Below are 13,848 nucleotides of genomic sequence, written 5' to 3' on the forward strand. Positions count from 1 at the left end.
CACTCCATCCGATGGGTCAGTAATCCATGACCACTAGACGGGAGGCCAGCGAATCTCCTAACCTGCCGCCATTCTTGTCTCTTTTTTGGCGCAACGTCATTAATTGAAGTGTGACGCACCAGGCCGGCTAGTGCCAGGAGGCGAGGCGATTCGCTGGACTCCATTCCAGCGCTCACAGATTACTGTCCCGGCTGATTATTATTATTATAGCGCCATTTATTCCATGGCGCTTTACATGTGAAAAAGGGGTCACCGACTGGTACGGAGGACAGAGGACCCTGCCAGCGATGGAGTCCTGCGTATCGATTTCCCATGAGGCCTAGTCACTCACAGATGACCATATATATTTTTTGTTTAACCCCTTCCTGGCCCTTTACAATCCAGTAAAATGGCGTCCGGCCGCTATCTTGCTGGATTTTGAAAAAAAAATAAATAAAAAAGCGAATTGCAAAAAAAAATTTATTTTGGCAAATTTTAATTTCAAAGTGAATTAAATTCACCTCAGTGAGGCTTTAGTCACATGGTGATATACAGCGCTGCCGGGGAAACATATAGAAGAAAAACAACAACACCGATGGTTTTATTAGGATACACTTTTACTTTATGGTATTTTTTATTTTGCTTTTTTTTTTTCTGCTCTTTTCTTTATTTCCCCTCAGGTTTCACCTCCCAGACTTTATTTTTTTTTACATTTTACTCATTTTATCTCCCCCTCCTCACAATAGAGTTCACGTTGCCAAAGTAACGTGGTGGTTAAACCGTCACTTCCGGTTTCTGCTGCATTACTATCTAGCCAGCCGGAAGTGAACTCTATGATCTCAAAGCCTTCTCCTCCGGAACCGGAAGTGGTGGAAACAAACCGTTTTCGTCGCTTGCGGAGGTGCGCGCGTGCTCCTGACGTCGTCAGACCGGTGTGAGCGGGACACGGAGCGGATACCGGTGAGGAGGAGGAGGGAGACTTGAGGTTGTTCTCTCCCTGGAAACGCAGCTGCTTCTTATGAGGAGGGGGAGAATTCTGTCCTCCATTATGGCGCCCGGGGCCTGCGGCTTTGTCTCTCGTGTGTTATTCCGGCTTGTGTTCTCTTACAGCCTGGTTATATTACCTTGTGACCTACCATATAGCACCACGTATAGGGGGTAGACATTATGGGATGTATTATCAGGATGTCTTCTGAGATTTGATGAATTCTGTGTGTGTGTGTATGTGTATATATATATATGTATATATATATACAGTACAGACCAAAAGTTTGGACACACCTTCTCATTTAAAGATTTTTCTGTATTTTCATGACTATGAAAATTGTACATTCACACTGAAGGCATCAAAACTATGAATTAACACATGTGGAATTATATACTTAACAAAAAAGTGTGAAACAACTGAAAATATGTCTTATATTCTAGATTCTTCAAAGTAGCCACCTTTTGCTTTGATGACTGCTTTGCACACTCTTGGCATTCTCTTGATGAGCTTCAAGAGGTAGTCACCGGAAATGGTTTTCACTTCACAGGTGTGCCCTGTCAGGTTTAATAAGTGGGATTTCTTGCCTTATAAATGGGGTTGGGACCATCAGTTGTGTTGTGGAGCAGTTTGGTAGATACACAGCTGATAGTCCTACTGAATAGACTGTTAGAATTTGTATTATGGCAAGAAAAAAGCAGCTAAGTAAAGAAAAACGAGTGGCCATCATTACTTTAAGAAATGAAGGTCAGTCAGTCCGAAAAATTGGGCAAACTTAGAAAGTGTCCTCAAGTGCAGTTGCACAAACCATCATTCGCTGCAAAGAAACTGGCTCACATGAGGACCGCCCCAGGAAAGGAAGACCAAGAGTCACCTCTGCTTCTGAGGATAAGTTTATCTGAGTCACCAGCCTCAGAAATCGCAGGTTAACAGCAGCTCAGATTAGAGACCAGGTCAATGGCAGACAGTTCTAGCAGTAGACAACATCTCTACAACAACTGTTAAGAGGAGACTTTGTGCAGCAGGCCTTCATGGTAGAATAGCTGCTAGGAAACCACTGCTAAGGACAGGCAACAAGCAGAAGAGACTTGTTTGGGCTAAAGAACACAAGGAATGGACATTAGACCAGTGGAAATCTGTGCTTTGGTCTGATGAGTCCAAATTTGAGATCTTTGGTTCCAACCACCGTGTTTTTGTGCGACGCAGAAAAGGTGAACGGATGGACTCTACATGCCTGGTTCCCACCGTGAAGTATGGAGGAGGAGGTATGATGGTGTGGGGGTGCTTTGCTGGTGACACTGTTGGAGATTTATTCAAAGTTGAAGGCATACTGAACCAGCATGGCTACCACAGCATCTTGCAGCGGCATGCTATTCCATCCGGTTTGCGTTTAGTTGGACCATCATTTATTTTTCAACAGGACAATGACCCTAAACACACCTCCAGGCTGTGTAAGGGCTATTTGACCAAGAGGGAGAGTGATGGGGTGCTACGCCAGATGACCTGGCCTCCACAGTCACCAGACCTGAACCCAATCGAGATGGTTTGGGGTGAGCTGGACCGCAGAGTGAAGGCAAAAGGGCCAACAAGTGCTAAGTATCTCTGGGAACTCCTTCAAGATTGTTGGAAGACCATTTCCGGTGACTACCTCTTGAAGCTCATCAAGAGAATGCCAAGAGTGTGCAAAGCAGTCATCAAAGCAAAAGGTGGCTACTTTGAAGAACCTAGAATATAAGACATATCTTCAGTTGTTTCACACTTTTTTGTTAAGTATATAATTCCACATGTGTTAATTCATAGTTTTGATGCCTTCAGTGTGAATGTACAATTTTCATAGTCATGAAAATACAGAAAAATCTTAAAATGAGGTGTCCAAACTTTTGGTCTGTACTGTGTGTGTGTATGTATATATATATATATATATATATATATATATATATATATATATATATATATATTAAACTAAGTTTCACAACCATTAAGTTACAGAAAACATAGGAGTACTTTAACCAGAATTATCTTTATTGAATATTATACTAAAAAAATGAAAAAATAAAAAACAAAGTGCAACCATGAAGGCGAGGATGATTTAACATACAAAAGTATGATTTTAGACATTAATAAATATGCCCAATGCTAATGTAGCTCCATATATTTAAATTAATAGATCATCGTTATATACATACTGGTGTAGTTGCTCAGTAATTGAATGTGGTTATAGGAGTCTGGATTTTGATAGGTACAGGTCCTTATTGGAAGTAAAATGCTATGTGCAAAATCATGTGCTCTGATAAACCCAACGGATCCCTATAGACTGCCAATGTGCTGCTTCCAGCTGTTGATATACTCAGTATGTGCATTAAATTTATTCAAGAATACAGTCAAACTGAGCATGTAAAATACCTGTCGTTAGATGATCAGACTGTGTGCTGTTAGCCTTGTTGCCCCAACGTGCGTTTCACCCATGTCTTCATCAGGGGGTGTGTCCTAATAGCATAGGCCGTAATATATATATATATATATATATATATATATATATATGTGTATATATATATATATGTGTACTGTATATGTATAATTTATTATGAAGAAAGATGAGAGCAGCACAAGCAAACAATAACATGAATAGTTGGGTGCCCGTCCTCCAGGTAAGTACCAAACCTTAAATATAGAAAAAAATAGTAGAGACGGCACTCCAAAATAGATTTTTTTTTTTCGCTGAGCGAATAAATCATCTATTTTTGTAGTGCTGTCTCTACTATTTCATTCATATATATATATGTGTGTATGTATATGTGTAATATATATATATATATATATATATATATATATATATATATATATATATATATATAGTGACGTCACATGATTGTAAAACATTGTGGGATCGCTAGTCGCATCATATACTCGCCCCTCCATGAGCCTAATTATTGATTTTCCTTAAAGAGGTTCTCCTGATCAGCAGGTACCTATGCCGTTATATATACTCCCGGGCAGAAGCTGCCTAGTGGGCGCAGTTGTATGGAGCTAGGCCACGCCCACTAGACAGCTTCGGCCCCGGAGAATGCATAGGTCTCCATCGTTCCCGGTTCAGAATTCGGTGGATCCTCGCAGCACACAGTGCGTACGCTGGCGAGAATCAGAAGTCTGCAATCACACAGAGTGACTGCAGACTTATCAATTTAGACTGGACAACCCCTTTAAAGGAAATCTAGTCAGTGGGATCTACCTCCTAAGCAGTCTATATGTGCATGCAGGTGATAGGAAGCTGAAGAAAATGATACCTAGATATCTGCAATCCAATTTCTTATTCTGGAGAAATCCACGTTTTTCTAAATATGTAAATGAGCTGTTAAGATCTATAGGCGGAACATAGATCTCCCTGAGAATCTGCCTCCATGGGGCGTTACCAGTGTGAGACATGTAGATCAGGAGAGCAGACTCAGTCATTACATGTCTCTCACTCTCCTTTTCACTTACAATAAGCCCTGGAGACAGATTCTCAAGGAGATCTATGTGGGATCCATAGATTTTAACAGCTCATTTATTAGGAAAAACTAGATGGTGGCCCGATTCTAATGCGTCGGGTATTCTAGAATGCTGATAGCGCCCGGTCGGCCGCATACCTAGAGCGATGTTTAAATTTGGCGCCAAAATCGCTGATTGGTCGAGGCCGGCAACCGCGACCAATCAGCAAAGCGGTGTTAAAATTTGGCGCCTATATCGCAGATTAGTCGCGACCTCCGGCCGTGACCAATCAGCAGAGCGGTATTTAAATTTGGCGCCAATAATGCCGGTTATTCGTAACCGGTAACCGCGACCAATGAGCAGAGCGGTGTTTAAATATGACGCCAATATCGCTGATTGGTCGCGTCCGGCCACCGCGACCAGTCATCGAAGCAATGTTTAAATTTGGCGCCAATATCGCTGATTGGTCACGGCCGGAGACCGCGACTAATCAGCAGAGCGTTGTTTAAATTTGTCACCAAAATTGCTGATTGGTCGCGGTGGCCAGCCCAGACCAATCAGCAGAGCGGGGTTTAAATTTGCCGCCCATATCGATGATTGGTCGCGGCCGGCGGCCACAACCAATCAGCGTCGTATTAGTGAGGACCGGGGAGCGGCGCTGCCTGTGCTGGTACTTCCGCTGCGAGCAGCTGGGAGATGAGCAGCTGCTCGCAGCAGAAACATCCCGACCGGCGGCGCCGCTCCTCGGTCCTCCGTTCACACTTGCCGTCGGGAGATCATAGCGCTGTTTAAATTAGGCGCCAAACTTGCTGATTGGTCACGGTCGGCTGGCAGCCGCAACCAATCAGCAGAGCGTTGTTTAAATTTGGCGCCAATCTCGCTGATTGGTCGCGTCTGGCGTCCGCGACCAATCAGCAGAGCGTTGTTTAAATTTGGCGCCAATCTTGCTAATTGGTCGTGGCTGGCGTCTGCGACCAATCAACACAGCAGTGTTTAAATGTGGCGCCAAAGTCGCTGATTGGTCGCGGGCAGCGGCCGCGACCAATCAGCACAGCGGTGTTTAACTTTAGCGCCAAGATCACTGATTGGGTGCGTAGACCGCGACCAACCAATCAGAGAATTGTATTGGTGAGGACCGGGGAGCGCCGATGCCTGTACCGCTACTTCCGCTGCGAGAAGCCGGGACATGAGCGACTGCTCGCAGCAGAAGTATCCCGACCCGCAGCGCCGCTCCCCGGTCCTCCCTTGACACCCTAGCCGCTGATCTCCCGACAGTAGCCGCATGGTATTACTAAGGTCCTGACATTTGTGTTGAAAATCGCTGATCAATCACCGATTTGGGCGCCACATTTAAACACTGCTGTGCTGATTGGTCGCGGACGCTGCCCGCGACCAATCATCGATTTGGGCGCCACATTTAAATATCGGCCGCGACCAATCACCGATCTTGGCGCCACATTTAAACACCGCTGTGCTGATTGGTCGCGGACGCTGTCCGCGACCAGTCACTTATTTCGGCGCCACATTTAAATAGCGTCCGCGACCAATCAGCACAGCGGTGTTTAAATGTGTCTGCAAGATCGGTGATTGGTCGCGTCCGCTATTTAAATGTGGTGCCCAAATCGGTGATTGGTCGCGGGCAGCGTCCGCGACCAATCAGCACAGCAGTGTTTAAATGTGGCGCCCAAATCGGTGATTGGGCAGGCGCTGCCCGCGACCAGTCAGCACAGCGGTGTTTAACTTTTGGTCCAAGATCAGTAATTGGTCGCGGCGAGAGATCGCGACCAATCATCGAATCGTATTGCTGAGGACCGGGGAGCGGAATCGTATTGGTGAGGACCGGGGAGCGCCGCTGCCTGTGCGGCTACTTCCGCTGCGAGAACCCGGGACATGAGCGGGCATTCGCAGCAAAAGTATCCCACGCCGCTCCCCGTTCCTCCCTTGACACCCTAGCCGCATGGAGGTCAGCGTTGCCGGCGGTCGGGAGATGAGCGCCTCGCGCCTGTCATCTCCCGGCTGCATCTCCGCTGAGCTCTATCCCACAGATGAGCCGCTAACGGCCGCCATCTTTTTTCAGAAATCCCGCGGCGCTGATTGGCCGCTGCCGGACCAATGAGTGACGCGGGATTTCCTGGACAGACAGACAGACACAATTATATATATATATATATATATATATATATATATATATCATACATAGATAGATAGATGTGGATTTTTAAGGAATTGGACATCGGATTGCAGATATCAAGGTATCATTTTATTCAGCTTCCTATGACCTATATTAAAGGGTTTGTCCAGGATTTTTTTCTTTTTTTTTTGACTATGGACCTAAAAATTAAATTGCTAACAGAAGCAATAACCTACCTGTTGGCTCAGAGAGGTCACTGACCACTTGATTTAGCTGCGCCACGTCAACGGAGAAGCTCTTCCTCTTCTGGGCTGCCCTGTTGACGGGGTGTAACTACTGATTGATAGCCGGATCCCGGCAGTTTGGCAGTAACGCCTCGTTAAAGCAATTCATTGCTGAGCTTAAAGGGGTATTCCCATCTCCAAGATCCTATCCCAATATGTAATAGGTGTAATACTATTAGCATGTACTTCCAATTAGAAATGTAGTATAGTTCTTCAGATTCGCTATGTCTCTTTCCTCTTGTGCAGGCATTGCGGGACCTTAAGTATCCATGGTTATGACCACTCGTATAGTGACTGCTAGCGGCTAGAGGTTGTAACCATGGATACCTAAGGTCCTGCAATGCCTGCACAAGAGGAAAGAGACATGGAAAATCAGAAAAACTGTACTAGATTTCTAATTGGAGACATTTGCTATTAATATTATTATTACACCTACTACATATGGCGATAGGATCTTGAATGTGGCAATACCCTGTTAATCGTTGGTGCCAGAAATTGAGCTGTAACCAACTAGTGTGTGTGTGTGTGTGTGTGTGTATATATATATATATATATATTATATTATATTTGTAACTTTTTGAGGACACATTTTCATTCCCCACGTTCGCCCCGTTAAATAAAAACACACACTTCCCGTGTCTGCACCGTTTCAACTGTGCTGTCACTCGCTGGTGTCACTGTCCCCACCTTCGGTTATATAAGTAATCAAGAGGAAGTCAGGGCGGTGGCTGGCCGCTCACCCCCTGTTAATTACTTACACGTCTGAAGGTGGGCGCAGTGACTCCAGCGCTTATTGGGTGCAGGGCTCACATGATAGAACAGTCCCAAGGGAGCGAGCGTCAGCACAACTGGGACGGCGCGGGAGGCGAGTGTAAGCTTTTTTTTTTTAATTTTAACTGGCACAAACATGGGGAATGACAAGTGGTTGTCCAAGCAGTGGACATCTCCTTTTAAAGCTCCGGAACTGAAATTTCCCAGCATTCATTGCTCTCTAATTATCTACAGAGCTTGTTATAAAATAAACTTACATTGCAGATAAATTGGCCAATGTACAGAGCTAAGGAGAGATGAGGCTATATACAGTTGAAACCAGAAGTTTACATACATTATATAAAAAGACACATATGCATATTTTTCTCAATATCTGACATGAAATCAGAATAAACCTTTCCCTTTTTAGGTCAGTTAGGATTACCATAATTTTTAATATTTGCCAAATACCAGAATAATGAGAGAGAATGTTTTAAGGCATTTTTATTACTTACTGCAAAGTCAAAAGTTTGCATACAATTCATTAGTATTTGGTACCATTGCCCTTAATCTGAATGACTTGGGTGAAACGTTTGGGATCGCCTTCCACAAGCTTCTCGCAATAGTTGGTCGGAATTTGGGCCGATTCCTCCTGACAAAACTGGTGTAACTGATCCAGGTTTGTAGGTCGCCTCGCTCGCAGCCTTTTCAGCTTTGCCCTTAAATTTTCAATAGGATTGAGATCAGGGCTTTGTGATGGCCACTCCAAAACATTGACACTGTTATCTTTAAGCCATTTTGTTACCATTTTGGCAGTATGCTTCGGGTCATTGTCCATTTGAAAGACCCATTTCCGCCCAAGCTTTAACTTCCTGGCTGATGTCTTGAGATGTTGCTTCAGTATTGTCACATAATGTTTTCTCATGATGCCATCTTTTTTGTGAAGTGCATCAGTCCCTCCTGCTGCAAAACAACCCCACAACATGATGCTGCCACCCCGTTTCACAGTTGGGATGGTGTTTTTAGGCTTCCAAGCTTCTCCCTTTTTCCTCCAAACATAACAATGGTCATTATGCCCAAAAAATTCAATTTTAGTTTCATTAGACCACAGGACATGTCTCCAAAAATGAAGTTCTTTGTTCCGGTGTGCATTTGCAAACATTAATCTGGCTTTTTCTGTTTCTTTTGGAGTAATGGCTTCTTCCTGGCAGAGTGGCCTTTCAGCCCATGTTGATACAGTATTCGTTTCACTGTGGATATTGACACAATCTTACCAGCTTCCGCCATCATCTTCGCAAGGTCTTTTCCCCTTCTCCCATGACAGCACCACCTGAGAGAATATTCGCCCACCAATGACAGGAACGTACTGAATAAAAAGGCGGTACCTCTTCTCTGCATCAGGTTTTTGGTTCCTGTCCTTGATGGGAGCCTATCAGGGTGGTGCCTCATGTACCTGATCGAGGGGTCTGGATCCTAGATCCTGCGAGGAAGCCGATGGGTCCCTCTGTTTTCAGCCTCCCATCTTGTTCACACCCGGGTCTGCGTGCAAGGAGGGTGATAAACCGCTCTGGATGCTGGGGAGCCTCTTCCGCGTGCGCCAGGTCTTGCGGCCTGGGCTGCGCACGCACGGGGGTCCGTGGCTGAGCGCGCCGGCAGGCAGGGCTTCCGGGTCTGCATGCGCGCAGGGTCGCATCAGACACCCTGCTGACATAGCGCGCCGGAAGCCCGGGTCTGCACGGGATCATGGTCAGAGATCTGACACATCCCGTATGCAAGCGCGCCGGAAGCCGCTGGGACTGCGCAGGGGTATAGAGGTCCCTGCAGCTGAGCGCGCCAGCAGGCAGAAAGGAAAAAACCGCGCTGCCAGTTTACACTTGAAGGGAGGGGTCCAAGTGGAGGCGGAGCATCCCTCAGCTATTTGTATAGGGGAAGTTGGCAAGATGGCGGTGTCTGCATTTCCTTCATCATGAGTGAAGAGCCGCAGTCACCTATGCAGCAGCTGTCTCCGCAGCAGCAGCTGCAGCCGCCTAAACAACGAAAGCAGCTAAAACAGCATGAAAAGTAACCTGACCAGCAACAGCAGCGTCGGGGGTCTAGCCATCATCAGAGCCACAGTAATGGAAGTCGTACAAGCATCGGTAAAACCGGTCAGAGGAAAACTGCTTGGGAGTCCATCTCCACCAGACTGGATCGGTCATGTGAATGGCAACCACCGTCTCCGGTACCCTAGACTGAACGGCAGTGTGGTAAGTGATCTTCGTGAAAGTTCACTTTAGTAATGAATTCTTTTCTTTCTTTCGTTTATTTGTCTTTTTGTTAGGAGCCCAAAAAGAGTAGCTCTAAGAGCAACAATAAGGAGTGTGTGTTATGTAGGGTTAACCTTCCCAGCTCCTACAGTGAAAACCTTTGCTCAGGCTGCATTCAAAAGACTATAGCAGAGGAGTCTCCTAGTTTTGGCATGGATCTGAAAACTTTAATCCATATGGAAGTTAGGGACTCCTTGAAGACTTTGACTTCACTTAAAAAGAAGAAGCAAAGACATGTTACCTCAGACGAATCGGTAGAATCCCGTGTCGCACGACAATCTTTTTTCTCCTCTGCCCTCTCGTCGTCCTCATCAGAAACCTCGGATGAGGATGGAGGGGGTAAACCATGTTTTTCCGTAAAGAATACAGAGAGGCTAGTCAAAACTGTTAGAACGACCAAGCGTATTGCCGATGCCAAGGCCCCCAGAACTGTTCGGGGGTCTAGATCAAAAGAAGAGATACACATTCCCGGTCAGCGAGAGGATCAAAACTCTTATTGATAAGGAATGGAAAAAGCCGGCGAGGAAAGGCCAGCTGCCTTCATCTTCCTAAACGGAGGTACCCTTTTGAAGAGGAGGGTGCAGCTAAAGGGGATAAAACCCCGAAAATTGATGTGGCCATATCAAAATCCTCAAAAAAATCCACTCTACCTTTTGAGGATTTGGGAGCCCTCAAGGATCCGCTTGATAAAAGAGCAGAGTCATTTCTAAAACAAGCCTGGGAGTCCTCAGCAGGATCTTTGAAACCGGCAGTTGCGGACACCTGTACCGCCAGGTTGATGATCTGGTTGCAACAATTAGAAGATCAGATTAAGGGGAACGTCCCTAGAGAGACGATTCTGTCGGGTCTTCCTCTAATGCAGGGAGCTGCTGCCTTTCTTGCGGATGCATCGGCAGATTCAGTTAGGCTGGCTGCCAGATCAGCTACCCTATCGAATGCAGCCCTTAGGGCATTGTGGCTCAAGAGCTGGCCGGGGGATGTACAATCTAAATCAAAACTTTGTTCAATCCCATGTGAAGGGGACTTTCTTTTCAGGAAAACCTTAGACGACATCCTGGATAAAGCCGCAGACAAAAAACATGGATTTCCCAGCGTGTCTGTTCCTCGATCTAAGACTTCCTTTCGGAAAAGGAAATATAATCGGAGTAAATTCTCCAGGGATCAAAGTAGTTGGAGAGACAAGAAGCCGAGTAATAGAGGCTTCATGTTCGGGGCTCCATCCTCCGAAAGTAAAAAAAAAAAACCCTAAGTGACAGACCTCCCCAGGTAGGAGGAAGCCTGTCCCACTTCCTTCCCGCCTGGGAGAGGATTACATCCAGCGCCTGGATTTTAGGGATAATCGGGAAGGGGCCGAGGCTGGAGTTCAAAACCATTCCACCGTCAGGATTTCAGCCCCCAGAGGTCTGAGAGAACAAATAGCTCTACAGCAGGAAGTACTTACTCTAGTAGAGAAAGGGGTTTTGATAGAAACACCATTGCTTGAGCAGGGGAAAGGGTTTTATTCCACTCTTCATAATAAAGAAGCCGGATGGGTCCTTCAGGACCATTGTCAATTTGAAGAAACTAAACTACTTGATTTACAGACCATTCAAGGTGGAGTCGATAAGATCGGCCATAAAAATGTTGTTCCCGGGGTGTTATGTGCGTCCTCGATTTGAAGGACGCCTACTACCACGTCCCAATCCATCCAAGACATCAACAGTATCTGAGAGTAGCTGTACATATCGACAAGCATGTGAAGCATTTTCCGTTTACAGCATTCCCTTTGGCATCTCCATGGCTCCGAGGGTTTTCACAAAAATTATCCTAGAGGTCATGGCACATCTAAGAAAGAGATATTTTAGTCATCCCTTACCTGGACGACTTTTTGGTGGTAGGCCGATCAAAAGAACTTTGCGTATTGGCTTTGACTGAGGTCAGAGCCATTCTGATTGGTTTGGGATGGATTCTAAATTTCGAAAAATCAAAACTAGAGCCTCGAAGGGTTCAGTCCTTTTTGGGTCTCATTGTAGACTCAGAAAATCAGACTTGTCTCCTACCAGAGAACAAGAAATTGAAGATAAATTCCCTTGTCTCATGAGTAATCAGGAATCCGTCTATAAACCTAAGAAGTGTCATTGTACCTAGTAGAGACATTGCATCTTGTATCGCAGCTGTGCAGTGGGCCCAGTTTCATTCCAGGCGTCTACAGCAAGAGATCCTGACAGCAGAGAAGCAGCTCGGAGGTCACCTGAACAGAAGGATAACTCTTTTGAGTTCTGTAATCAGCTCTATAGATTTTCTGGATTCATCCACCAATTTATCTTTGGTCATTCCATGTGACAGATACGATTACGACGGACGCAAGCGCAGAAGGCTGGGGAGCTCACTTGAGAAGCCTCTCAATACAGGGAGTCTGGTCGAAAAGCGAGAGGGGTCTCTCCTCCAACATGAGGGAGCTGTTGGCAGTCAGAAACGCAGTTGTAAAGTTCAGTTCTCATCTTCAGGGTCTGCACATCCGGATAATGTCAGACAACCGAACAACAGTCGCCTATATCAATCGTCAGGGCGGAACAAAATCCCTTCCTCTGATGTTAGTGACAGAGCAGATCCTTCTTTTTGCGGAGAATCATCTATTTACGCTCTCGGCGCTGCATATAAAAGGCGAGGAAACCGTAAGAGCCGATTTCCTAAGTCGACATGTTTTGAAACAAGGCGAATGGGAACTGAATCCAACAATATTCCAGCAGATGGTACACCGATGGCGACAACCTCCGATAGATCTATTTGCGAACAAACGCAATCGGAAAACTGAAGTCTTTTGCTCCTTAAATCCAAAAGAGACCATTTGCTGTAGACACGCTACAAATTCCCTGGAACTTTACTCTGGCCTATGCATTCCCCCCTCTGATGCTGATTCCAACTATCCTGAGGAAGATCCGAGAAGAACAGGCAAGAGTTATATTGATCTCCCCGTTTTGCCTAAGAGTCCATGGTTCACTTGGATGAGGAAGATGTCCCAGTCAGAACCTTGGGTCCTTCCAGACACTCCAGATCTCCTCAGGCAGGGCCCAGAGGTCGGGCCTGCATTTGACGGTCTGGATTTTGGAAGGTCACTACTAACACAAAAGGGGTTTTCTCCAGGTCTAGTCGCTACTCTACTTGCAAGTAGGAAGCTGGTAACTACCAGGATCTATGGCAGGACCTGGGCTAAGTTCCTGTCCACCTCGGGGCAGTCCGCCAAGGGTAGAGTTCCTATTGGGGCCATCCTGGAGTTCCTTCATAGGGGTTTGATCATGGGGTTAGCCACCAGTACTCTTAAGGTACAAGTGTCAGCTCCTGGGGGCACTATATAATTGCGACTTGGCAGCAAGTAGATGGGTCGCTAGATTCATTAAAGGTTGCAATAGATCTAGACCCATTCCTACTCTGAGGATGCCTCCTTGGGACCTTAATCTGGCTCTGGAGGCGCTAACCAAGCCTCCCTTCGAACCCTTAGAGAAGGTATCGGAGAAAATTCTCATCCTGAAGAAGTTCATGCTGATAGCGCTAACATTAGCCCTTAGGGTTAATGATCTGCAGATCAGTAATCCATCCGTTCACTCAAGTCTCTATAGACAGGCCAGGTCTGGTCTTAATGTTACCCTATCTTCCAAAAGTGGCCTATCTTCCAAACGTGGCCTCCGAATTACTCTCCCTTCCTTCTATCCTGACCCTAGAAATTCAGAAAAACAAAGGCTTCACACACTAGATGTAAAGAGGGTTTTAATCCAGTATTTGGAGGTAACGAAGGCCTGGAGGAAAAGTCACGCCTTATTCATCTCTTTCCAGGGGGCTAGGAAAGGGCTTAAGGTTACGAGGGGGACCATAGCTAGATGGATCAGGGACATCATTAGCTTAGCGTACTCCTCTAGCAATGTGCCAGTTCCAGAGAACCTGAAGGCCCACTCCACCAGGGCCGTAGCT

The 13,848-nt window shown here is 45.9% G+C and overlaps 1 protein-coding gene across 1 annotated transcript in view; it reads left to right on the top strand.

The window, feature by feature from the left end:
* Window positions 1-786: 786 nt before the first annotated feature.
* LOC141164590 (matrin-3-like) overlaps window positions 787-13,848 on the top strand; it is a 37,102-nt gene continuing 24,040 nt past the window's right edge. Inside the window, exon 1 of the mRNA XM_073650003.1 lies at window positions 787-939. The gene's annotated coding sequence lies outside the window, so the exon portion shown is untranslated. The remainder of the gene's footprint in view (window positions 940-13,848) is intronic.

Source organism: Phyllobates terribilis, unplaced genomic scaffold (assembly GCF_046119375.1).
Source record: "Phyllobates terribilis strain yellow unplaced genomic scaffold, ASM4611937v1 Scaffold_10__3_contigs__length_209671492, whole genome shotgun sequence".
Taxonomy (NCBI): domain Eukaryota; kingdom Metazoa; phylum Chordata; class Amphibia; order Anura; family Dendrobatidae; genus Phyllobates; species Phyllobates terribilis.